The sequence below is a fragment of the Dryobates pubescens genome, chromosome 1, assembly GCF_014839835.1.
Source record: "Dryobates pubescens isolate bDryPub1 chromosome 1, bDryPub1.pri, whole genome shotgun sequence".
NCBI lineage: Eukaryota > Metazoa > Chordata > Aves > Piciformes > Picidae > Dryobates > Dryobates pubescens.
In genome coordinates this window covers 47821424-47845850 of record NC_071612.1, presented here as the reverse complement: position 1 = coordinate 47845850, position 24427 = coordinate 47821424, and the positions used below count along the sequence as shown (strand labels likewise).

The 24427-nt window shown below is 40.5% G+C and overlaps 1 protein-coding gene across 14 annotated transcripts in view; it reads right to left on the bottom strand.

The window, feature by feature from the left end:
* Positions 1–24427, bottom strand: part of TRIM2 (tripartite motif containing 2) — a 112685-nt gene that overhangs the window by 41696 nt on the left and 46562 nt on the right. For 2 of the 14 annotated variants that reach the window (XM_054165302.1, XM_054165335.1), the window contains 2 exons: positions 14456–14608; positions 8540–8643 (listed from right to left, as the gene is read on the bottom strand). The exons of 7 other annotated variants lie outside the window; for them this stretch is intronic. The gene's annotated coding sequence lies outside the window, so the exon portion shown is untranslated. Of the gene's footprint in view, positions 1–3983; positions 4069–8539; positions 8644–14455; positions 14609–24427 lie in introns of those variants that run through there. 5 more of the 14 variants (XM_054165295.1, XM_054165325.1, XM_054165320.1 and 2 more) reach the window with 4 other exon arrangements.

Below are 24427 nucleotides of genomic sequence, written 5' to 3'. Positions count from 1 at the left end.
CTCCCAGGGACCCACACCTCCAAATGAGAGATTGCTTCAAAGTGCAGTTCATTTACAATCAACTCCAAAAAGCTGCCTGCTGACAATGAGCTGGTATTTTGCAAATAATTCTGCTTCTTCAACCAAAACCAAAACTAGTGTGGTACTGAAAATGAGATAGAAGTCACAGCATTTCCCTTGAGATTTTTCTTCCTACATGTTGAATATTGCTATGTGGGTTTCTTCTCCCTAGCAAAGAGGAAATGGATTCATAGCTCAATCGGCAGTCTTGCACTTTACCCCCATAGCAGTTACTACCAGTTTCAAATAGGTTTATTGTATGTGTCTGTGTTCTGAGTTGCAAGATGGAGTGGGGGTTATTGTTATGTGCTTGGGTTTGGTTAGTTGTCATTTTCCTTTAAAAGAAAATTAACAGGCTACTTTCCCTCAAAAATTTGCTGCTCTCATTGCTGCTGCTGACTTACCTGTGTCATTGTTGACCAGTAAATTAAATTCTGGAGAAGAAAATTCAAAGTATACACCATTCACAAAAGAGTGATTTAGCCCCTGGAAATGTTATGGGTTTTGAGTAATTTATTCTTTTCCCTGTTCACATTCTTAGGGATGCCATAAGCTACCAAAAAAACTCATAGCTAATTTATAGACCATAGGTAGATATTGGTATATCCTTCCCTAATGTTACATCGTTCATCCAAATACTCCAGGTTAAGATTAATGGTCTACACTAACACCTCTGCTATAAATTGAATGAAAGGAGGACTAACTCAGTCTGCTGTGAAAAAGAGATTTTAAGGTCATCAGAAAAAAAAAAAAAAAAAACCAACCATAAAATTAATGGTGTACCCCAAACTAAACGGCCAGCTAATACAGCCCTGGCAATTAAGACAAGCTGGAAAAAAACAAGTTGGGAGAGACCAAAAATCAATTACTCAATGCTGACATGCTGGGAATGAGGGCTACTGTGAGAACACAAATACAGGAGAGGATGGGCTGTTACAGCCATCACCCAGCTCCACATCCTTAATTTGACCCTGGTGCCAGGAAAACAAGTGGAGTGAAACAACCAAGCTCTGTCATTGTGGGACTATGTCCACACCAGGGCATCCGTAGTCATCCTCACAACACAGCAGTGGTGGAGTTGCCATTACCTTTCCCTGATGTGCACTGATGCAGTCCCAGCAGCTCCTGCAGTCCAAGCGCAATTCCAGATCTGACCTCACATTCTCCAACAGCCCAGACTGTAGCTAACATAGGCTGGGAAGAGCTACAGCTTCCTCCCACTGTGGGTTTATAGCTAGAGGACATGTCTACCCCCAAAAGAGCTCTGCTAGGTCCTGTTTCCTCCTGAGCTACAGCCTGCAGCCATGATCACTCCCCCATCTTGTGATCCAGTAAAGCAGATGCTTTTCCCCAAAGCTTGTGACCCAACACATGGCTTATCACAGCCTGGGAGGCAAAGAACTTTAAAGGTTTGACTGGGTTATAATGCTGGGCTGCTGGAGACATTCCCAGCCCACCAAGAACCTGTCCTCTTATGCCTTTGCCACTTAATTTCCTTCTACCTTCTGCTTACACATAGTTTAGCTTGCCAGCATTACAGCTTTTGCAGCACAACTGCAGCCAAGTTGGGACAGCCTGACCTCTCTGCTCAGCCATCCCAAGCTTAGCTGATGTCACTGCAAAACCTACCTGTCTCCAGCACTGATGTTGCAAGTCAGACAGCACTAAACACAAACTGCATTTCTTCCTTCTGTGTTATTCTATTTCCCCTTTGGGTATTTGCCACTAAGGTGGCAGGACCAGGCACTACCGTCAGCAGAAAGCAGCTCTGTGTTCTGGCATTTCTTCTGCAAGACAACAGACACTCAGTATCACTGTCAGATGTTGATGTCATGCATTAGGTTTCTTTTCAAAGCTGTAACTGTTTCTATTTAGAAGTTTTCTCACACTTTCAACTCTTAGGGATGAAGAAATAATAGGAATAGAAGCCACTGCTACCAATTAAAGCCCTGCTAATAGTTTTACATGCCTGGTGCTTTGTTGCTTTTTCCTCCTTCCTTTCCTCAGTCTGTAATCTAAGTTTATAACAGGGTGAACGCCTAAAATACATGGGTGGGCCTCTTAAGCCATCAACATACTATGCTTTTACCCCAGTTAGTAGAGGAGAGAAGGATTATGGCTGTACCCTCTTTTCTTCTCTATCCCTGTCCCCACAACTTCTGTCTGCCTCTGCAGTGCCATTTCTCCACCACCTTACGGCAGCACAGTGGTCTTGCTTCCATCCCCACAGGCCACATCTCCCAGCTGTTCTGCCCTCCTGAAGAGGTGACCTGCTGATGGATGCCCTGCACATGCCAAGGGGACAAGACTGGCAGGTTAGAGTTCATGTGATTACATAGCCATCATTCATCTGAGATATGATACCTACTTCAAGGCCATTTGTCTGTCTGAGATTTTCAGGATCTCATTTTGAGCCAGGGCATTGCACAATAAATTCCAACACAGTTGGAGGACACTGGATTCACTGCACATGCAAGGACAATTTGAGTGCTTGCAGTGACGTCCACAAATCCCCAGTCAAATGGCCAGTGTTCTCATAAATGAGATTTCAGAGAGAAGGGGTAAGAAACAAGGGGAAAGGGCATACCAAGAGATTACACTGTCACATACTAGGCTGAATGACAGCCTCACAGCTGACATTTAAAACCCTTTCCATGTTAAATAAAATGTCACCTTCTTAGGTGAGCTATTAAAAAAAACCCACAATAGATCTGCTGTGAGGCTGGTCCAAGTAATTATTTCAAGGGCTAGATGCTGTGTAGGCCTAAGTAAAAAGACTTAAAATTGTACATTTGCCATCCAAAGGAGTGAGTTAGAATACCTATGCTGAAAAAAACAAACAAATCTACCCTCATTAACTACCTAGTGCTGTTAACATCACCTTTACAATTCCACATTTTTGGCTCTGTAGGCCTACCAATTTTGTTAATGCTGACACAGCTCTGTTCAGCATTTATAGGCACACAGACTCAAATAAAATCAAGCTGAACTGACAAATAATTAAAACTGCACATCAAATCACTGCTGCTTCTATAAACATCTGCTCTGAAATACTACTTGAAATAAAAGTTCTCCATGGCAACTCCATAGAAATCACTATTAACCCTTCCAGGCACAGAGTAACAGGCTGTACAGATAAAATGCAGAAGGCTATGCAGCATTTTGTTTGGAATTATGTCCCTGGCCTTTTCTACACACTGTAAGGTATATGGTACATTGAAAAATGCTGTAGGCGTTTTCAGAGTTACTGAGCAATGGCCAAGAAAAAGTAAAAGCAAGCAGCAAATGCTGAATGGTTTTGGTACTGAGCTGTGTGGTAAAGGCTGAACTGTTCAGAGACCGTCTTGTGCCCTTCTGAGACACTCCTCTGGATCTGCTCCATGCTTGTATCTCCACTTGAACTTACAGTTCTGCACCTTTGCTTTTAAGAGAGGTGCTATACGCTGCACATCAAGTGCAAAGCAAAGTTTCTCTGCCTCTGTTTCTGTTTACTTCAGCAGGATTTTGTTGATCTAGCACAAAGTTCAAATTGGTAAGGGAGAAGGCAGCATGCAGCAACTACCCCATGCCATGTAACTTCTTTGTGAAATTAGTCTTCTAGCCCTTTAGATTTTTTTTTCTCTTGCAGCTTTCAAAACCCCACTTCTCAGCAGTATATGAAATATAAACCAGGAGAGAGAGAGGGGGAAAAAAGGTATTTCATAGCTAGCAGGAAACAGCATATGGAATTTAAGCATTAAAAAAGCAAACAATGGAGGCAGAAAGTGAAGGAATCGTGTAGCTAAGTGGAACTAAGAGCGTCTCTTTAGCCTGTGAGCAGGATGAATTTGGGCTCACATCCTCTGTAGCATTTACATTGCTTAAAAGACAAAATATTGTTTGCTGCACCTCCATAATTACCTTAGCTCTTGTACAGTACCCACCTCATTTTCTTGCCCAGAGCTGAGCAGCAATGTAACCTTCTGTTCAGTCTTCTTTTGACTGGAAACGTCTTTCAAAAACACAGCAATAGGAACATTTAGATCCTCCTGGGGTTCAGGGAAAACCTTGCTCAAGTGTGTCAGGCAGAGATTTACTCAGGCAGGCTCTTTACGCTCGCGAAAACACAACACTCCACTTTCACAGTCAGTAAGCAAACACATTGCTGCACAGGGCAGGTAGTCTGGCAGCACCAGACATAGTGAGAAACAATGTCGGAACAACCTTGGCAAAAGGAGCTCCAGCAGGTTTTAACAATGGTTGTAGGCACAGGAGCTGAACCCATCAAACAACAGTAGCAAAAAGCCATCTACAGCTCCCTTGGGGAGCCCCAAGCACGGAACACCTGAATGTGCTGGCTGCAATGCTGTGTCCTCCTCCTTTGCATTCAGAGGGTCATTCCATTTCACTTAGCAGTGGTAAACTCCAGCAGTTCAAAACCTGGAAACACCCACTGGCTGAACTTCACCCAGTAAACACGTCTTTCCAGTCCTCTGCAAGGACACTCATTTGCTGACTGCATGCCAGTGCTCTTATTTAAAGTACTGCTGTTATGGGAAATAGGTTAAACTTTTCTACAGCAGAGATGAAGTGCTCCAGGTATCTTGTGCCTTATCTGCAGAAATCCATCAGTTCCCAGGATGTATTTCCACAACAGAGTTCCACTACAGCCACAGGAAAACGTGGTTATCTGACTAGAAAACCCTGGGTGTGCTGGATCTCCAGACACGCCTAGTGGCCCTTCCTCAGTACCTACCAAGCAGCTACTAGGGGTTAGCCCAGGTTTTCCTCAAGCCTTTTCCTTAAGGTACAATATATCTGACACAAGCTGCAAGGAGCAGCAATAGCAAAAGGAGTCCACCTATATTGTTCATCTCCAAAAATAGTTCTCCTAAGCTTTCTATTAGGCACCTGTTCCAGGTTCTTATTATGCACAGCAGGTGCAAATTAGATGCTCAAGGCTCCTACAGGGTCATAAACAAATGCCCATCACTGATGTAGGTCAGACTTCTGCAAAGATTACATTCTCAGAAAAACCTTATAACGTATCTTCCTGCATGAATACCACTTTACCACCACCACCCTCTTTTCTTCTTACTTCTTTTTTTTTGTTTTTTTAAACACTGCAATTTACAAAGGAACAGTCAGTGAAAGAGGAAAGTAGAACTACCCATATGGCACAATTTTAGCACTCTCCCAAACTGAACTTGCATACACAGGACATTTGTTTCTGTAAGAAAATACATCAATTTTACTCCACAGGAAAACCAGTATATTTTTTAAATACATGAAATACAAACTAGAAGACAGTCTCAAAAATAATAACCACATGAATGCACCTGTGTTTTTGAAGTAAAAAAGCACTTGGAAAAACCACTGGCATCAGGACAGCTAAGAACAATACTGTGTTAAATCAGCCACATTATCATTTGGATTGTGATAGCACCTCGACATTTCTTCCAAGTAACAGAGTCCCACTGTGACAGGCACCAGCTACACAGAACAGATCCTGTGCAAGCATACAGGTAATCCAGGTCTTAGCCATTCACAATTCAACTATTGCCATTTACCTGGCTGTGACACTAAGTACCTTCTACGATGTAAGTTTCCATAGCCAGATGTTAATTTGGATAAAGACTATTTCTACACAGAGATGCAAGGTAATAACTTAGGTAGCCTGTCTCGTTCAGACAGAGAACAGGAGCGGATCCTGCCATGTTCTTCCCTTTGTAAACTCTATCAGTAGATACAAGAAATTCAGAAGTAGTCCTTGCAGTGATTGTGCAAGATGTACCATGATGTTATTGATACAGGTTATCTGTAGTAAATTACAAAAGCCATTTGAGCTGCATGTAAAGTAACCAGGTTTAGGCACTACTGTTAAATATTTGAGACATTCTAGTGAAAAATCAGTTACAAACGGGCCATACAGACTCTGTACTCTCAGGTACTGAACTTCTCTCACTCAAATACCACAATGAGCAGCTGTTAGGATATATTTCAAATAATTTAAACAGTTTTGGAAGCCTAATGAAACAGTTATCATTAGGTTTTTAATAGGTGGAATATGCTCTACTCTTGAGTTAAATTTTATTCACAATTTATTTTTTATTTACATTATCATGGCCTGTTCTCAGAAGCCCTTCTCCCCCAACACAAAAAAAATAAATTCAAATTCTCCACTGAGATAAAGAGCTTTGCTGGAAATGATCTAATGCACAAATACCTTAGCCCACTTGCAGAAAACCACAGCAAAATGCAGAAGCCAGTGACCTAGCCCCTCCATACACACTCTCCTGCCCCACAACCCACAGCCATCCCTGCAGAAAAGTCCATTACCCCAAATCCAGAAACAGAAAGCAGAACACGGAACAGGAAGCCTCTCATGTTACAGTCTGAACTTCAAACTCCGTGATACTTTGCTCCAGCCAGCACTTTAATTTAGAAGCTGGCATGGCAGCAGCATGGTATTCTATGTCAGCAACAGATTCAACACATGACATGTAGCTATTGACTTTTACTCTTCTTTTCTATTGGCCATAGATGAGAAGCTTCTTTCAGGACGAGGAGTAATGTGCTGGATACTCCCTCATCCTGTGAGCTGTGAAACCCATTGCCCCAGGAAAAATGGATAATTTTATGGTGGATAAAGACTTTAAAATACAAAGCCACCACCTCTACCATAAGCAATGGAGGCACAAATCACTGAGGATGCAAAAGTATTCTGAAGAATATGATGTCTGATCTATTCTTACACTCTTCTATAGGCATCAGCTGCCAGGCACCATCCAAATTATAAGGCCAGGCTAGATACACTTTTGGTTTGACCCAGACAAACCTTCTAAATACTCAGTGCAGACATCACAGGAGCTAAGTAGCCACTCCCTTTTGGCATAATTAATGACAACAATGGCTCCACAGGGCTGTTTTTATTATTTTGCAGAGCCCTGCCATTTAGAGATGTCAGGTGAAACGAATCCATCAAACAGTTGCTTTAACACACTTCTGGTGCATGAAGGATGCTGCTCTGGACCACAAAGTACCCTTAGCATGTACATCCATTTCTGAGTCATACAAACAAGACACAACAATGGTGACTATCTAGTCATCAACCCAAGCACAGAATCCTTTTATTAGGGCTACAATACTAAACTGGCATTTCTCTCCACTTCCTCCTATCTTTTCAAATTTACTTTATCATTACGGGGGGGAAGGATAAACACTTCTAGTGCTATTTCCTTAAGAGTGACATTCATCTTGCTTCTCCATAGAGGCACTCCATTTTAGGTTAAATGCAATGACATAGAGCTTGGGGAAACCATGACTGGATTGCTATTTTGCATCTCCTTATTTGCAAGTTTGCAAGTTGTCCACCATCCTCAACACAGGTCCTTGCAGGAGCTGCACTCCTAGAGGTGAAATGATGATGGTAGTTCAGAGAATGCTACCATTCAGGAGTGCAGATAACAGTCTGTACAAAAAGTTAAACATTGGAAGAAGCCTTCCTCTTTTCTACTTACTTGTATTCAAGACTGTGCACTGTGTCAGCTTCTAATAAGACCAACAAAAATTTTGGACTTCTAAAGCACAGGAATTTATTATTGGAACTGCTCACTTATTTTTCCACAAATCCACCTTATTATATACAAATATTTTTCCATTCACCAGTCTAGTTTGGTTTTTTACTCTTTTTTTTTTTTTGGTAGGAGGGAATAGTAAAAAAACAAAACCAACACACAAAACCCCCAAACAAACAAAAAACACAAAACCCCAAAACACTAATTAGGGTAAGAAAGCTAAGGAATAAGGGGATTCTCCATCTACACTGTATGTAACTGAAGCTCTTATAAAACAGTCCTCTGTTGCATACTGTGTTCTGATTCCTGTGTAATACAGAATTGCACTTATCTCCCCTGGGAGATTTTAAGTAAAGGATTACCTCGTGAAAGAATGGAAAAATATTAATATTTTATTAGTAATGAAGGATCTCAAAACACACTTGTATTTCACAATCAAAATTTATCTCCAGCTATTTTAGATGCCTAACTGCAAGGGGGGAAAAAATAACCACTGCATATTTAATAAACAGGATGAAATCACTTAATTTTGTCTCTTCATTATAAAATGTTTCCTGAACTGAGATGCAGAAAGATCAGTTGTTCCCAAGAATATGCAGAGCAGGCTCAGAATTAGTAAGAGAAGAGCCTGTTCTTTGTGTAGGGTCCAGCAAGCCTTTTAAGAACACTGTGAAGATCACACACTAACTCATATTATAGTACTGTCCAAGAGAATCACTCAGAACAAAACCCAAAACCAACCAACCAAAAAAAACCCCAAACAAACAAAGAAAAAGGATGATATGAGATTAGGCTGCATTTCTATATAATTTTTGGGCCATGGGTTTCCCAACCACAACATAGTGCAATTACTTAAACTTGAAATACCAAATTAAATCTGCTTTCAAGACGAAAACAACAAAAAAACCTCTGCAGAATCTTACCTTGTGGGAATGAATTGCTGAATGTTTACATCTATGATTCCACCAATATAGGGATTAGAGAAGAGAAAGTGGTGAAGGGGTATTTCGTGAATAGTATTTCCTCACTGGAAAACAAAACAAAACAAAACCTCTGCAAAGCCAGCAAACTCTGGCAGTTTTTCCTCTTGAACTGTTTATGTATGCTTGTAAAAGGCTTGTTCCTCAGTCCTGAGTTTTCATTCCTGGAGATCCTTTTAGGTCCTGAGGAAGTTGTAAGCAGCCTAATTTACATTATTTACAATGTATAATGTACAGCTGTGCTCAGAAGAGAGTGACCTTGAAATACCTGACATCACTGAACCTGGTACCATTTGCTCATTTGTAAGTTGTGGTTCTCACAGAGCATGCAGGTTCTCTAATAATACAGATGATGGGCCAAATGTAACTACAGCACGCCATAAGTTTCTCCAAGGACCACTATAGAGATTAATGTATTCAGAGGCACACACAAACATGGAAGTGTTCTGAACAAGAGCAGTGCACAAGTTCAGAAAAACCTTTTAAGTGCTATCTGTTTTTTTGTTTTTCTCTAAGCATATGACGAGTCTTTGCCCAATATTCTTTGGATGATTTTTTGTTCTGCACATGGTGCAGGAGCATCTTTGCACATGTATTTTTATAATTAAGTAGCTCAGAAGAAACCAGCCACTGCTTTTACCTTGCTAAATCAACTCCTGAATGTTTCACAAAACACACAGGTAGATCCACACACCTTCAAGCTCACAAATAACCACGTTCTACTAAACTCTGACACAGGCAGAGGCAGACACAGTATAAAACTTTGCAGAGACTTTCACGTTTTCTTTAAGCCATCACTCCACACATGACAATTTTTCAAAGAGTATGTTCAGTTAAGGGACATCTTCAAACTTAGCATTCAACAATCACAACAACAAAACAAACCAAACAAAAAAAAAGGACTTGTCACTCTGCATTGGCAGTATTGAAAGAAAAATAATCACCAAGCACAGAAGCTCATGGTAGCACAGAACAAATAGCTTTATATGACAGAAGTATAGAAAGTCACCCAGAAATAAACTGATCATACGCATGTTTAGGCAGACTAATAACACTAAGGCAAATAAATCCATACTGGATTAGGAACAGAGAGATTGCTGAACATTCATCTCATGTCTTTAAAACCTGATCAAAAGTCATAGCATCTACTCCAATCTTCATGTTTCTTTCATAGAAAGTGTCCACCCTGATATAAAGACTGAAGATCACTACCCACTTAATTAATTGCTCCTAAAATACATCCAAGACTGAAAATAATCAGAAGGTATTAAAGTAAGAGAGAATGAATAATAATTTCCACACAGAAGCAAAAATGTTGACCATAAGAGGGAGAGTTGTCCAGAGTTCTTCTAGAGGAACAGCTGGGGCAAACATGAATACAGTACATTTTAAAAGTAATTTGTCTTCTAGCAGCTTTCACAGTGTCAAAGTTATGACAGCCTTGACTTAATATCTAGCAGTAAAGCATCATAACCATTCCAGCAGCAGATTGTTGGTAACTACTGTAGCAGTCCAGCTATACAGGATATATTTTGATGTTTGTGTTAACAGGATCACTATGTAATGTAATCAGTGTCAGAATACATGCTGTTAACATTTTTCACATGTCTATAATTAGTATCCTTAATTTAGCTGTGCCTCATTTAACCCTACTGCAACTAACTAATGGCAAGATGGGTGGAGCCAGACAACATCAACCTGACATACTATCTGTTCAGCACCTCAAAAACTATATTCCAATTATTATTTCAAACTATCCTTTTGAATGGGATTCACTTTGAGTTACTGCCCTAAAGTCCAGCTGGCAAGTGGGAAGGCTGCCTGATTGGCAGCAGACTTCTTAGCTGACTAGATCCTTGGCTGTCCCTACATAGTACATTAAAACGATATGTTACATAATTTATTTCACTTTATACTATTACAGTTACAAATTGTGACTCCTGTGATCAAACTAAATGACTGACTTCCAGCTAAATTCACCTTTTAAAATATAGACATTTCAAATATAAACATAACCAACCATGACATGCAATCCCAAGATACATCTACAGGTTCTATGACAGAAAATGTCTGGAGAGTCTACAGTAGAAGAAAAAGACAAATGTCTTTAATATAACAATTTATGCAATACATACTTACTTATTTAAACATCAGAAACTTTATGCAAATAAAATGATTCAGAAAGTCTGATATGAAATGCCATTTTCATCTCTCCATCAGTCAAACAGAGTTTTGTTCAGTAGGAAGTGGACTTTTTTCCAGTTAATGAAAAAAATAAAGAGGAAGAGAAGGAAACCTTGCACATTTTGTCACAAAACAGGAATTCTTCCAAACTATGTTTGCTAAGTGCAACCAAGCAGCTCTTTGAATTACAGAAACATGCCAATACACACCTTAGAGCACACCAAGGGACTGCCTTCCATCTGTTCATTGTCACATAACAAGAGCAGGCCCAATCCTAACAGAAGCCACCACTGTCTCTTAAAAAGTAAACTATCAAAAATTGAAGGTACAGAGAGATGAAATATATTTATATGAGTGCTTTAGCACTTCCCCCTTCAATATTTGAGGAACCTCCAAATAATGATTGTTTCCTATCCAAGATTTATTTCTTTCAATACATATTTTGGTTCAGAGACTTGTTTTCTTTTAACAACTTGTGTCATGCATTTCACGTGGCTAGCTTTATTCCATCCCTCTTCCCCCATTTTTTTAACCCACAAACATCAGCAATAACAGCAACCACAGCCTGCAGTCTCTGGAAATATTGCATCTAATGTTGGCTGAAGGTGTCAGCCAAGTGTAGGACCTGCAATAGTGGATTTCTATCTGGCAGTCACTGAACTTCTCCAACATGGTCCTTGAAAGCTGACTCAAAAAAGCAAGTTCATATCCTACTCTGCAAAATGAGTATGGGCAAAAGTCCAGGAGAAAAATTTTAGGTATTAGAAAATAAAAAAGGTCAAAACATGCTTGTGCTGGCATTTTTAGCACATTTGTAGACTCTTTGGAACTAATGACTCCTCATAGTACAGAATATTGCACTGTCCTTACAACAACTATTTAGATTGGAAGAGCTATTTCCTCCTAGAATGCAGCTTGTATTAAGGATCAGTCTTTATAACCGAATTTATTATTTGGAGTAATATATATGTTTGCAGCTGTGTATAAACAAATAGTTCAAACCAGTTAGTATCCTCAGGCACATTTAATTTTGATAAGACATATGCTTGCCAAGCTATCAAATCCAATTCTTTTACATTTGGCTCAAGGATTTATTCTAACCTACTACACTCTTTGCCTCTGTTTTTGTATCATGTCTATGTGTCTAGACACAATATTATATGTTTCTGCAAAACTCTGTATGTTTAATACTTTATGCAGATGATTAAATTTCAGTTTCTCTACACTAAATCACAACACTTTGTTCTCTCCATTAGGACACCCAAAAGCTTTTCAGTTCATTTAATTCCTGAGTTTTCCTCACAGGAATAGGAGCATCACTGTGTCTATATAGCTGTCCAAATCCTAGTTTTATTATGAATTAATGACATTCCGTTATCAGGCAAAGACAAGCCCAGCATGTTTTGATGACAGCTTTAAGCACCAATTATCTGGGATTTTCCAGTAAACAACCTGACCTTCAAGCTAAAAGTGAGATTCTGCATAGACTATTATCATGGGCTGGAGAATCCCCCCATCATTATTATTATTGTCTGGTGTAATTTTCCAAACACTGAGCATGCTGCTGGACTTAGCATAATTCAGACAGCACTCTTGTATGCTGTCAAGCCATAAACACTACGTGCCTCAAATCTAGCCTCAAAACCAAGATTTTACTCATGTATGGAAAAGAACTTCAGTGAAAAAGATGAACATTTCAGACCCCTTCAAAAAGTCATTAAATATACTTCTAATTTTTATCTTTAAAATCTGACATGATACATTTGCTGTCTCCTTTTACAAATTATACAAAGACACTGGAAGACTTTTTTTTCCAGTTGGCTGAAATAAATGTTTCCATTACTTTAATTTTCCCCTTTTCTCAGAAACCCTGTAACAAAATCCTGACATTTTTTTCTGTCCTAAAAACCACTTCGTATTTCTCTTTGGACCTGAAGCAGCAACTGTTAGTGGTGCTCCTCGAAGCAACACAGTTCTGTTCAGCCTTCTCCTTGTGGAAAGCCATGTGGTATTAAAGATGAATCAAAGCCATTCCTCACTAAAAAAGATCAGTCTCAAGGATTGAAATGAGCCCTCAATGAAAAAAAAAAGCCAACGTGTTCTTTATAGCCAAACTGTGGGTACTTCAGGTCCAGATCAGACCAGGGAGTTCATGACTCAGGTTTGTCAAATGGTTTGCTGAGAATTTTGAGGGAACCCTTAGTTTATATAAAACAGATTTGGATAAAGGCCAAAGCACAAACAACTTATTTCATTTTGTCATCAGCCAACAGAATGATTCCCACCCAAAAACCACATGGAATAAGGGACTAACCTCTTTCTGATAGCTTTATTTTCTAGCAGGACGATGCAGTCCCAAGACCAGGTATAGTAGCTTCCTGGTACCTTCTCTCTCTATAGCCACTCCAGACTTTAGATATCATGAGTCCATCTTCCAGAAGCATATGGGACTAGCTTTAAAATAAACACGTTTATACAGATTTAAAAAACCCAAACCTTCTAAAATGCTCTCCAAACCCTACAGTTTATATTCCCAAGTTTATGCCAAATATTCATGTTGTCTAGGAGCTCTCATTAGTATTGCTAGTCAAGTGAATTTCAGTTCTCACGCAAGCAAGAAGACAAAAAACTTCTGATGACTAGATCACAATAGTTGGCCACAGAACTGTTATCCAGGTAATAAATCCATTGTCCTCGAGGACAAAAAAAATCCAATGCTGGAACGGAAAGCAACTTTTCCTATGCCACATCCTCATCTAAGAAGTATTTATTTAGTCATTGCACTTTCACCACAATTCTCTTATTAGTTCCTATATGAATTAATATGTAATTCTTTTGACCAAATGAATGTTTGGCTTCAGGGCAATTTCAGTCATATTCTTGGTATATTATCATTATATTCCCTTGTTTTTACTTAAAACTATTACTCTACCTGACAGTATGCCTAGACTGCATTTTGAAAAACAGAAATAAACTGAAAGGGGGTAAAAAAAGTCAACATATGTAAGTAACCTACAAAGAGCTACACACAAAGTAATGGCTCAAGTTACTCTTCAAAACAGCACAACAGCAGAATAAGGCATCTTTAATGGCAACTGCAAAAAAATTGAACTCCCGTGAAAAGTAAAATTCTCCTAATTAGACTTTGGCACTGTCCTCTTAGATTTACAGAGATGTTATTTTGCTTTGAATAAACATCACTACTTCTTTCCTAGGCAAACTCCTTGGCTCCGTTTCAATGATTTCTTTTAAATATTAAAGAGCAGGAAACATTTGTTTTGCCTTGTCACATCCTGTCCTGTTTACACAGCATCACAGAGTCCTCCTTTGATACGCCAGCTCTTATGGCAAGCACGACACATCAACACATTTGCTTTTGTCTTTTATCAACTACAAACGAATTTCTGCACAAACGCTGAGAAGGTTTAAAGGTTTCGACAGCCATCCAAAGTCGAGCTAGCGTGACTGTCAAAGAAAAGTAGTGTCAAACTGCTCGGCTTCCCCTCTACCGCCCTGACTTAAAGAAGAGAAAGAAAGACAAAAGCAATTCACCCCGTTATGCAGCACAGCTCCTGGAAGGACCTTACTGGCCGTATAACTGCCGGTCCCACACAGCACTCGAAAGCAGAGAACGCAGACGGACAGTTAAGAGACGAGAGTTAAAGGGTAACTTACATTATTTAGAAAGAGAGTGGGGAAGGACTGCTGCCGTGTTTCTTCGTTACTGTACACTGCTGTTGGCAGAGCAGATAACCAGAAAAAGTTCACCTAAAGAAATCTCTCCTTTTAATTCTCTCTCCCAGTTCATTTACTCTGGAGTCTCTTGGCCTGAAAAGATCCAACAGTCAAAAGTTTATCCCCTTGTATTTCCGAATGATATGGCTGACTCTCCTTGGACACATACCAATGATGCAGTAAAAATAGACAAAAGGAGGGGGGAGGGAAGAAGCAATCTAGCTTGAGCCTGAATCTTCTTAACTCAGTGTTTTCAGCAAAAGCTGCTCTTATGTCAGAAGCTCCTATCCCTATACTAACTTCGGAGCACGGAAGCACAGAACCAGCATCCATCTGGTTTTCATAAACTGCAAATTACTGGCAAACCAGGAAATGTATACAGTCCAGTTTCAGCAGAACTCCCCAAGCATCAGCCTCAGAAGTAACCTGAGGTACAAAGGCTTTGAAAATAAACAACCAGCCCCATGCCGGGATGTTCTCCCTCCAGCGGATGACTGACTGATCCCCCAGGCAGCCCCCAGCAACCCAGAGAACCACAGAGCACTCAGAAAGGTGGCGGCCGACCCCAGCCCCCACGCCGGTGAACACAAACGAAGCGTGCAGCCCTTCCAGCACAAACAGCCTCTCTGCATGGGGCGGGGGAGGGGAACGCGGCGCGATGCTTGAAATAGTTCAACAGTTTAGCGAGTCGTTTAGAACAACCTGGGGTTTGTAAACAGGGAAGTGAATGCTGATCCACCTATATCTTTCTTTAAATGCTTCCAGGTGGGAGGCGAATCTGTTGTTTTAGTATTATTTTACTCTGACAAGGCAGCTCTCCGAGTAGTGGTCAGTGATCTGGCAGAGAACCTTCGCGGTGATCCAATCTATTAATTACAAGAACGGACATTCTACTAAAAGTATCACCAGCAACATTTCGAAAAGCATCCTGTGAAAGTCCCTGACTTGAAGATCCTAAATAATTCAGTCCCTGGTTTCAGCGATTTAAAGGTCTACTGCCCTGATTAAATTCTGCTACCAGAGGCTTGAGGGGTCACCTCTGTTGTTTGATACCTCAAGGATCTTGAGGCAGTACTGAAGAGCATTTTTTTCCCAGTAAAAGATTGGGAAACCAGTTTTATGGTGACTAAGAAAAGTTTTGCCATTTTGTAAAAAAAAAAAGTAATACCCACACATTGTTTTCCTTCAAAATGTCGAGTTATTGTCTTCAGTTTTGTCAGAGAACTTTTGCAAGTTTTCAACTGGGAATTCTCTTTGTTTGAGTTGAAGAGTGAGAATCTCTTACTGAAGCATGAGTGAATCACTACAGCTAATCACTAAGAAAATAAAAAGACCATTGTAAACATTCTGCCTTGAAGTCTTGAGCCTTGGCACTTGCTCAGTTATTCATCTTTGCTCAATTGTGCTGATTGCCTACTTATACCTGGATGCCTGGATTCAGTATTGACATGGCTGGACTGTTCTTGTGAAAAACTGCTGGATTAGTTAAAATAAAAAAAGAAATAAAATTAAAGACTCTAATTGGTAGCAGCAAACAATAAAATTATTAATTCATTTTCTTTGCACGTACTTCTGCCTGTGCTGTAACAACTCCTTCCAGTAGTAGTATAATCCATTGAATAATCTCAGTCACATCAGGTAGAATGCTAGAGATCTCAAAGGTATTATATTCCCTCAGCTTTTGGAAAAACAGGCAGCCCTACAGATGAGTGAAATACAGTGCAGTGATCATGTCTAGAAGGCTGCACATGAGCTTAGTTTTATTATTAGGCACTAAAGGACACAAACAAGAGGTACGTGAGAACAGATTTCATGTGCCCTGCTGCTCAGCTGCTATCACAGTTGCATGTCTTTGGTCTGCACGCAAATATTTTTTCTCTCTTCTGTTTTGTTCTCCCATCAAGGTAGCAAGCAGTGAAATTCCTGAAATGCACAGACACCAGTTGAAGCAAGTAATATTTTTTTAAACAGCAATAAACAAGGTTTGCAACAATTGATTTATTCTTTTCCCACTTTGTAAACAAGTGGGGTGAACCAATTACCTCTTTTATATTTTTAAACCTCATTGTATGTTCACTGAAGTTAAGGGGAAAATGCCCCTCTTCAGCCAGTGATGGTCAGGATGTGATGCACAGTAGGTGGCAGAATATACATCCCTTTTGGCCTAGATTCTCCTCATCTAGTCTAGTGTTGCATTCAGATTGCTGAATTTCAGATGAAAGCTACCTGTTTTCCAACCTGTTCTTTTGCAGTTTAGATACTGAGAAAGTGACAGGGTAAAGGTCTAGTTTTGGTGGAGGATGCATCTTGCCCTTTAACTTGAAATTGTAAACTTGCATAAATGACAGAAGCTCAGGATGGCAGATTAAAAAGATAGGTATGCACCATAGCTATACATTCACCTTTCATTTCAGCAGTAGACTATTTGGTGTAGGATTTATGCAGATGCCTAGTTGGTTATAGTTTTATGTTCTAGATGAATCTCATGCAAACTAGCTGGGAGGCTTTGTACAGACTGAAAAACCACAAGTCTGATAAACTGAGAAAAAATTACCCTTGGAGGAGCAGTTCAAGGTGAAGCTTCAGTACACTTGTTACAGTTTGAAAGGGGAACTTTAGCCTTGTCCCTGACTGCAAAGACTGAAAATAAATTACCATTGGATGTAAAAGAAACTAATGACAAGGTTTATATAATTCATTGGATTGCTCATGGGCATATAGAGCAGAGGCACAAACAGTTGTTTCTCTTTTCTTCTCCTGTCACTTTTGCTTGCAACTTTCCTCTCTCTCTCTCTCCATGGCCTTGCCAGGGGTATCTCTGTTTTGACTACTGTGTGAGGTAAGGGGAAGGAGGGAGTGGAGAGTGGGGGAGGAGGTGAATGGGTCCCTTGGATCTGTCCAGGGGGGTCTAAGGAGTTTCTGTGCTGTTTATAAATTGTAAATATATATGTAGTACATATATTGTATATTTTGTACATATTCAGTACATTTCATATTTCCAGATTGTAGTTTGCTTGTAAATATAGCTTCATTTGCTTCCATCCCAAACTGAGCTAGTCTGGCAGTTTTTATTTTGGGGGTAGTTTTCTCCAAATTAGTTGGGAGGTAATTTCAACCCACCACAATTCTTACTATTGATGAAATAAAATAGCATAGATTTTGGCCCTGACAATAACCCATTTTTTAAAAGATTATTTAGCTGTGATATTATAAAGAATTTTACCATCACTATTTTAAATCCAGCACACAGAATACCATGGCTCTGGATACAAATGCTAAGCTTGTTGGTCTGGCCTTGCTACACAGTTTAATTTAGTACTCAGCTTAGTACCCAGTGTCTTGAATTTGGCAAAAACCTGTCCCCCTCTAGAGAAAGGCTCACACTTCTCAGCGGCTCTGGAGATAATATAGCATGTTAATCCTTTGCAGCCTTCTTTGCAGCCTGCTTCTACCCTCAGAGGACCAGACTGCTTCCATGCTGGTGCAACCGTTAAATGTATCTCATCCACAGAAAGAAAATACACATCTGAGACAAAAGCTTAATGCCTTATAACATCAATGTCATCACTGGAAAAGCCTCATCACTGCAGGTGTTTCCACTGCAGTCTGCAGTAGCCCTTGACTCCATAAAAGGGAGAATAAGCAAATAAGCATAGCACTAAGTCACTTTTCCCCATCAACTCTCACTATCATCTGTGACTGCAAAGATCTGTGCTTGCCTGGGGCACATGATCTCAGTGACAGACATGAAGCCTTTTTCCTTCTAAGTGAACTGGAATAATGGTCCCTGTTTCCCACCCTGAATCCCAGAGTACAGGAGTTAATGGCTAGATTCTTCAAGTAACAAACCAGAAAACAGCATACAATGCCTATGTCCCAGTGGTTTTCATTGGGGAAGGTCACATACTGGAACTGCTTTTATATTTCTTGGCTTAGTCTTTCTCTGACCTTGCCTGGAGCTATCCATTCTCACATGATACAAAGGGCTAGTGTGTGCCTGGTTTACCCTGGACCTGTCCTACTTTCCTGCCTTCAAGTACAATGAGAAAGAGGAAAAAGAAGGTATGTTGAGACATTGCACTGGAGAACTTGAGACTGTAGGGGAGAAGAATCAGCCCCTTGTTTCTCAGACTGCAAACACTAGGTTGTAGTGAGGAAGACTGAGAGTAGAGGCAGAATATTGCAAAGGACAACATTCTCTGGGGAAGTTTTCAAGGATTGGCAAGGCAGGGAGAATAAGCATCTTAAATGATACAGAGCACAGAGGTTCACGAGGATGGGATCTGGGAGATCTGGTAAAAATAGCTCTAGGGTGGAAGGAGAGGCATTGTGGCAGAAAGATTAAGATGCTGTGAACTATGGGGTTGAAGCAGATGGGCATGGACCACAGGGAGGAGCTAGATGCTTTACACTGGCATGAACTAGAGACTGAGTCTTAAGGTTGAGTGGCATCAGACTAGGAGACACTAAAATCCAAAATAAAAGGCTGAGAGGCATAAGGCTGTGCAGGGCTTTGGGGCAGGTGGGAAGAGAAGATAGCTCTACTGAGAACTTACATACCTGCAGACATATATAAGAATGGTCTTTACCCACACGGCCATCTCTTCCCACTCCTGCATCCTTTTCTTTTTGCAGAGCCACAGTAGCCCTGGTGTAATTGAGTGTGACAGCAGAATATTTTCCATAGCCACTGTGAACTAAGGAAATGTTCTGATGTAACTCTAGGTCCCAAAGTGTAAATGAGTGTCAAGTATAGATTTCAAGGTGATAGACAAGAGTGGATATCAGGAGAAAATGATAGGGAAAATGAAGAGAAGGAGGCATATCTCTTTAGACAGCTGTATGAAGGCAATGTCTGAAAACTGTAATGTGCTGAAAGTTCAGCCACTGCCATGCTGGAGTTAAGATTAACGTCATCAAACGCCTATCAGCTTGCTCTTACACATTGAAAAACTAATTGGAAAGATGGCCAAGGATATGACTCTAAAGTTAAGCATCCCAATTAGAAGCAGAAAATGAAACACAAACATGAGAAAAGACTGTAATTCTCACAGTCCCATTTCAGCCCTTAAGTAACCAGCCCCCCTGTTGTCATTAGCAGGAGTTTTCCCACAGTAAGACCTGCAGAATTCCATGCCAGGATATTACTATAATGAACAAAAAAATCTGACAGTCAGGGTACATTATGAGGTTATACTTGGGAGCACTAGGTGAAGTGCCAACTGAAGATACTGTGTAAGGAGAGAGAGAGAGATGAGTAACAAAGGGAGCCCCAGTATGATTTGACTTCATGAGGGAAACTGCAGTGCAGTCCTTGAGTCTTAACAGGGACTATGCTTCTCAGTTTCACATGCTGTGAACCAGCAGTGATAAGAGGGAAAGGCCAATGACGGTCATGCTAATTTTTTCAGACAGCAACAACCAGGACAGAACACAGCAAGCTACCCACTCAATTAGGGACATTTTATGCTACGAGTTTAAAATGATGCTTTCTTAGACCTTTGGCTCAGCTACACAGGCAAAAAGGAAGGAAACCGAAATATTCAAAAGCTCTTTTGTGGATGAAGGAGCAGTGGCATTTATAATATTTCCTGCCTACCTGAGCACATACTGGGATACAATTTAATTTCTAGGCCTGAGAGAGGTAAGCTAGAGAGGAATCTGAGTGGGCCATCTGGAGGCTGCAGTTAATTTTATACAAGCTTGTATATACCCTACAAGAAGGTAGTTTGCAAGGCTGTGCATTTTATACACTATCAAAGCAAAATAGCAATGCAGGGAGCCTGTTCTGTAAGCCAGTGATTCCTATAAGAAGAAAGCTCAGGACTTGACTGTGGAGTAACAAGGGAACATCTTCCCAGTATAGGAACAGCACAGCCAGTACGAATATGCCATTGATGCTTGCTTCTTTCAACATTGCTGGCCAGTTGGAAGACTGGGCATGTTAAACAGGAGGGAGAAAATTCAAAGAGACTAGTGGACTCTGGTAGATACAGATTTAAGGCAGCACAGACCTAAAGACAACTCATCCACTAAAATTCACTCTGCCCCAGGCAAGGAAGGTAGGAAGTAATTCCTTTTCTTTCCATCCTTACCTGTGTTTTCTATGATATTTCAGACAGGCTGCTCTACAGAACTGTCCCTGTGGCAAATTCCTCTTCAGGGAATAGAATAGAATAGAATTAACCAGGTTGGAAAAGACCTTTGAGATCATCGAGTCCAACCTATCACCCAACACTATCTAATCAACTAAACCATGGCACCAAGCACCCCATCCAGTCTCTTCCTAAACACCTCCAGTGATGGTGACTCCACCACCTCCCTGGGCAGCCCATTCCCATGGCAAATCACTCTTTCTATGAAGAATTTCTTCCTAATATCCAGTCTAAACCTCCCCTGGCACAGCTTGAAACCGTGTAACTTCCCCTATTCTTCTGTGGTAAATTCTGCACATATAAGCTGCCTTGCAATTCTTCTCTTTCCTAAATGCAGTGCTTTCTCTAGGTAACACCAACAAAATAAAATGCACACATTAAAAGGAGACCCTCTGCTCTTGATGTATGAATGAGATTTGAGTACTACAACACTGCTGCTTTTTGTATTTTAGTAGCAAATGCTGCATTCTTAACATTTTTCATTTTTCAAAACCAAACAGTATCTTCTACTTTAGTAGCAACACCCTTTACCTGGAAAAGGATCTCAAACCTAGGAAAATGAACCTGGGGAAAAAAACCCAACCAACCAAAATAAAACCAAAACCCAAAACAATGAAAGATTTTAAAAGCTTTCATAGACATGGGTGAAAGCTGAGGATATTAGCCAGAAAGTTCAGATTTAAGATAGAGGACAACTTATCCAAAGAGGCTGAGGAGGGGTTGTTTGCAAATCTCAGCCACTGTCCCTATGGAGACCTGAGTGTTGATGATGACTGATTTTACAACAAAGTCTGTCCAAACTTGACAGGAGGCTGCCACGGCTTCTTTCAGGCCCTCAGACTTTTTACCGTTACCTGGTGGTTCAGTTTTCTGGTCAGACTCAAAGAGCTGATGAGAACGGGGCACATGTGGTACTTCATTCACAGGTTCTCTCATCATACCCTTAATTGATGTATGTCAAGAATATAGGACACGCCAGCAGAGCACCTGCTAATAAACTGAAACCCTGAGATGAAAAGCACCCTTAAAGCCTCCTGCTTTCACTAAGAATTCAAATGCTGAGACTATCACAAATTACACCTCTGGTAACTCAAAACTCTTATTAATCTAGAGAGCTGTTCTTTCCCAAGAAATTGTTCAGTGCTGGGTGCTGAAGGGCAAAGAAGGGAAATCTAGTAGATCAGATTAATTTGTAATCTGGTAACCATAAGTATATTTGATCATGGTAAAAGGTGATGGTTTCAATCAGCATTGCTAGGAGTAAGGAGCAAAGGCTCAGGTCAGATAATAGTCAGAGAACAGAAATTGTTTGTAAAAGCAAAGGCCTCTTTTGCCAAGGCCTTTCACTTGGATTAAACCTTTGCCTTTGGCATTGCTAAGACTGCCTTGAAGTGGGGCTGCTGTGTGCAGGAGCAGTGCCAAGGGCTGCACTGGCATTGCTGTGATGCTGCCTGCCCTAGAGCAGGATGCGGCCTGCTGGGCACGGCATGGCACTGGGCCTGGCTCAACAGCTCTGGGGATGCCCCTTGCCATCTCCAACTGAGCCACTTGATCTAGCTGGAGGTGTCCCTGCTGACTGCAGGGGGGTTGGACAAGATGACCTTGGAGGGTCTGTTCCAAGCTGCTGCACTCTGTGATGCTGTGAAATGAATACCTTCCACTATTTGCTGAATAGCTGAACAATAGCTATATTGCAAGTGTGCCTGCAGCAGAAGACTCGGACACAGGAAAATGCTGGCAAGGGATACCACAATCAACATAGAATGTACCTACAGAGCCAGGCTAAGAAAATTAATAGCAGTAAAAACATGGCCCTGGGAAGCTGATCTTAGTTCTATTTCCATCTTTCTTGCAGATTTAATTTCCCACTTGTGTAGATTGCAGATGATATGCTTATCTGCTTCCAAGGCTATCTGAAAACTCAGTTAATGAATATTAGTAAAAAAGTTTTATTTTCACAAACTGCATACCACCTTGGAATCAGAAAGTTCTATTGCAGCATATGCAGTTTAGAGTAGTCAGGGTTTTTTTATGAAGAATGTTGATTCACCCTGTTTTAGCAAGGCCAGTGAATACATCATGAAAATTATCTCTGTGAGGAAGACAAATCAATTTTAATCTTCTGTCTGTTTACCCTGATGTAAATCAAATGGGTACAGTCCGTCCCTACAGGGCAAGCCATGTTGTGCTGAGCTGGTGATGCACAAGAGAGTTCTTTCTTTAGTCAAAAGAGAGACAATGTGGTAAGCATATTGATTGTTCCCAACCATGTACAGAGAGCACAGCAAGACCTCTGAGGTGTGTATTTATGCCTGATGTGCATCTCATGGATTTCATTGTTACTTAAGTAATGAGATTCTGCTTTCTTAATCTATAGGCAAAAACCAATTTCATTTTCATTTTTACTAATCAAGGCTTAGTATCTATCTGCTACTTAGAGAGAGTGTCAGCAAACCTCTGGCTTGTGTTCACAGCCTGGCACAGAAGCAGCTTATTGCTGTAATTAGCTTTAGTTCATACACTACCATGCAAGCTATTGCTGTGGAGGAGGCTCAGTCTCCGAGCTGAACAACTCTGAGCATCAAGACCCATCTAGTTAAAATGTACTAAGTACAATAGATGCCCATAATTTTACCAGTTTCATTTGAAAGTTTCTGTCTGTCTAACTTAGCCACTGTTTCCCCACAGACAATACTGCTTGATTGGCCCTCTACAATTCAAGACTCATTGAATGATGCAGTTCTTAAAAGCGTTAAAGATGAATAGGAGAGTTGAGCCAAAGGTCTTCAGACTGCATCAGAGCTGTCTGCAGAATCACAGAAGCTGTGCACAGCCCTAAAACACAACCAGCATGACAGAGATGAAGGTACAGACCACAGGACTATCCCCTGTTGGGTGCATCCATAGTGGGGCAAGTCAGTGGGGCAAGTGAGGCCAGCAGGCCTCACTTCAGATTTGCTTTAATTTTTTTTTTGGCATGACTCAAAGGTAACAAAGGCCTGATTGAAGCTCAGAACTAAGGTTATTACTGTGATATATATTTTTTTTAAAGAGACTTAATGAACAATGTTATTTACAATGACAGCTTCTTTCCCTTCTGCCTAGGTATCCTGAACTTAAAGCCTGAGAAGAATTTTCTGGAGATCCTTGCAACTTCTGGTTCAGGACATTGCCAAAGTAGTAGTACCCTGGAGAAAGGACCATCCTGGCAATATCGAAGTGCTGTCATAGTACCATATGGGCGTTTCCATCCACGTCAGAAGTCGTAAGAACTAAAGATATAGCCTGCTCTGTTTGAGGCTTCCCAAAAAGTTTTGAGCTCAGAGCAGACAAATCTTGAGGTATTTCTCTTAGCCAATCTGAACCCTATGAGGTGCATAGTCTTCCCTAGAAATTACTATTTGCATTGTCTGATAAGATTTTGTAAACTAAATTAAAGGAAGAAAAAGAAATAATATATAATTCAGGGATCCAAGTAATAGACTTTTGAATGCTGACACTTTGTTCTGTGGTCATGGCAAAGTCACTTAATCTGTTTCTTTATAAAATGAGATCTGTAGATGAGCTCCTCAGCTGTCACATGAAATCGAGACAGACCTGCAAAAACTTCAGGCGTAGACTATTTTTTGAGATTCTGCATGGTGGCCGGCTCTGACAGAGACTGCTGGTGTAAAGGGGAAAGGAGAAGGTGGCAAAAGTCCATCAATACCTGCAGTGCAGGATTAAGTTGAAGAATACTGTTGAAAGATGGAATATT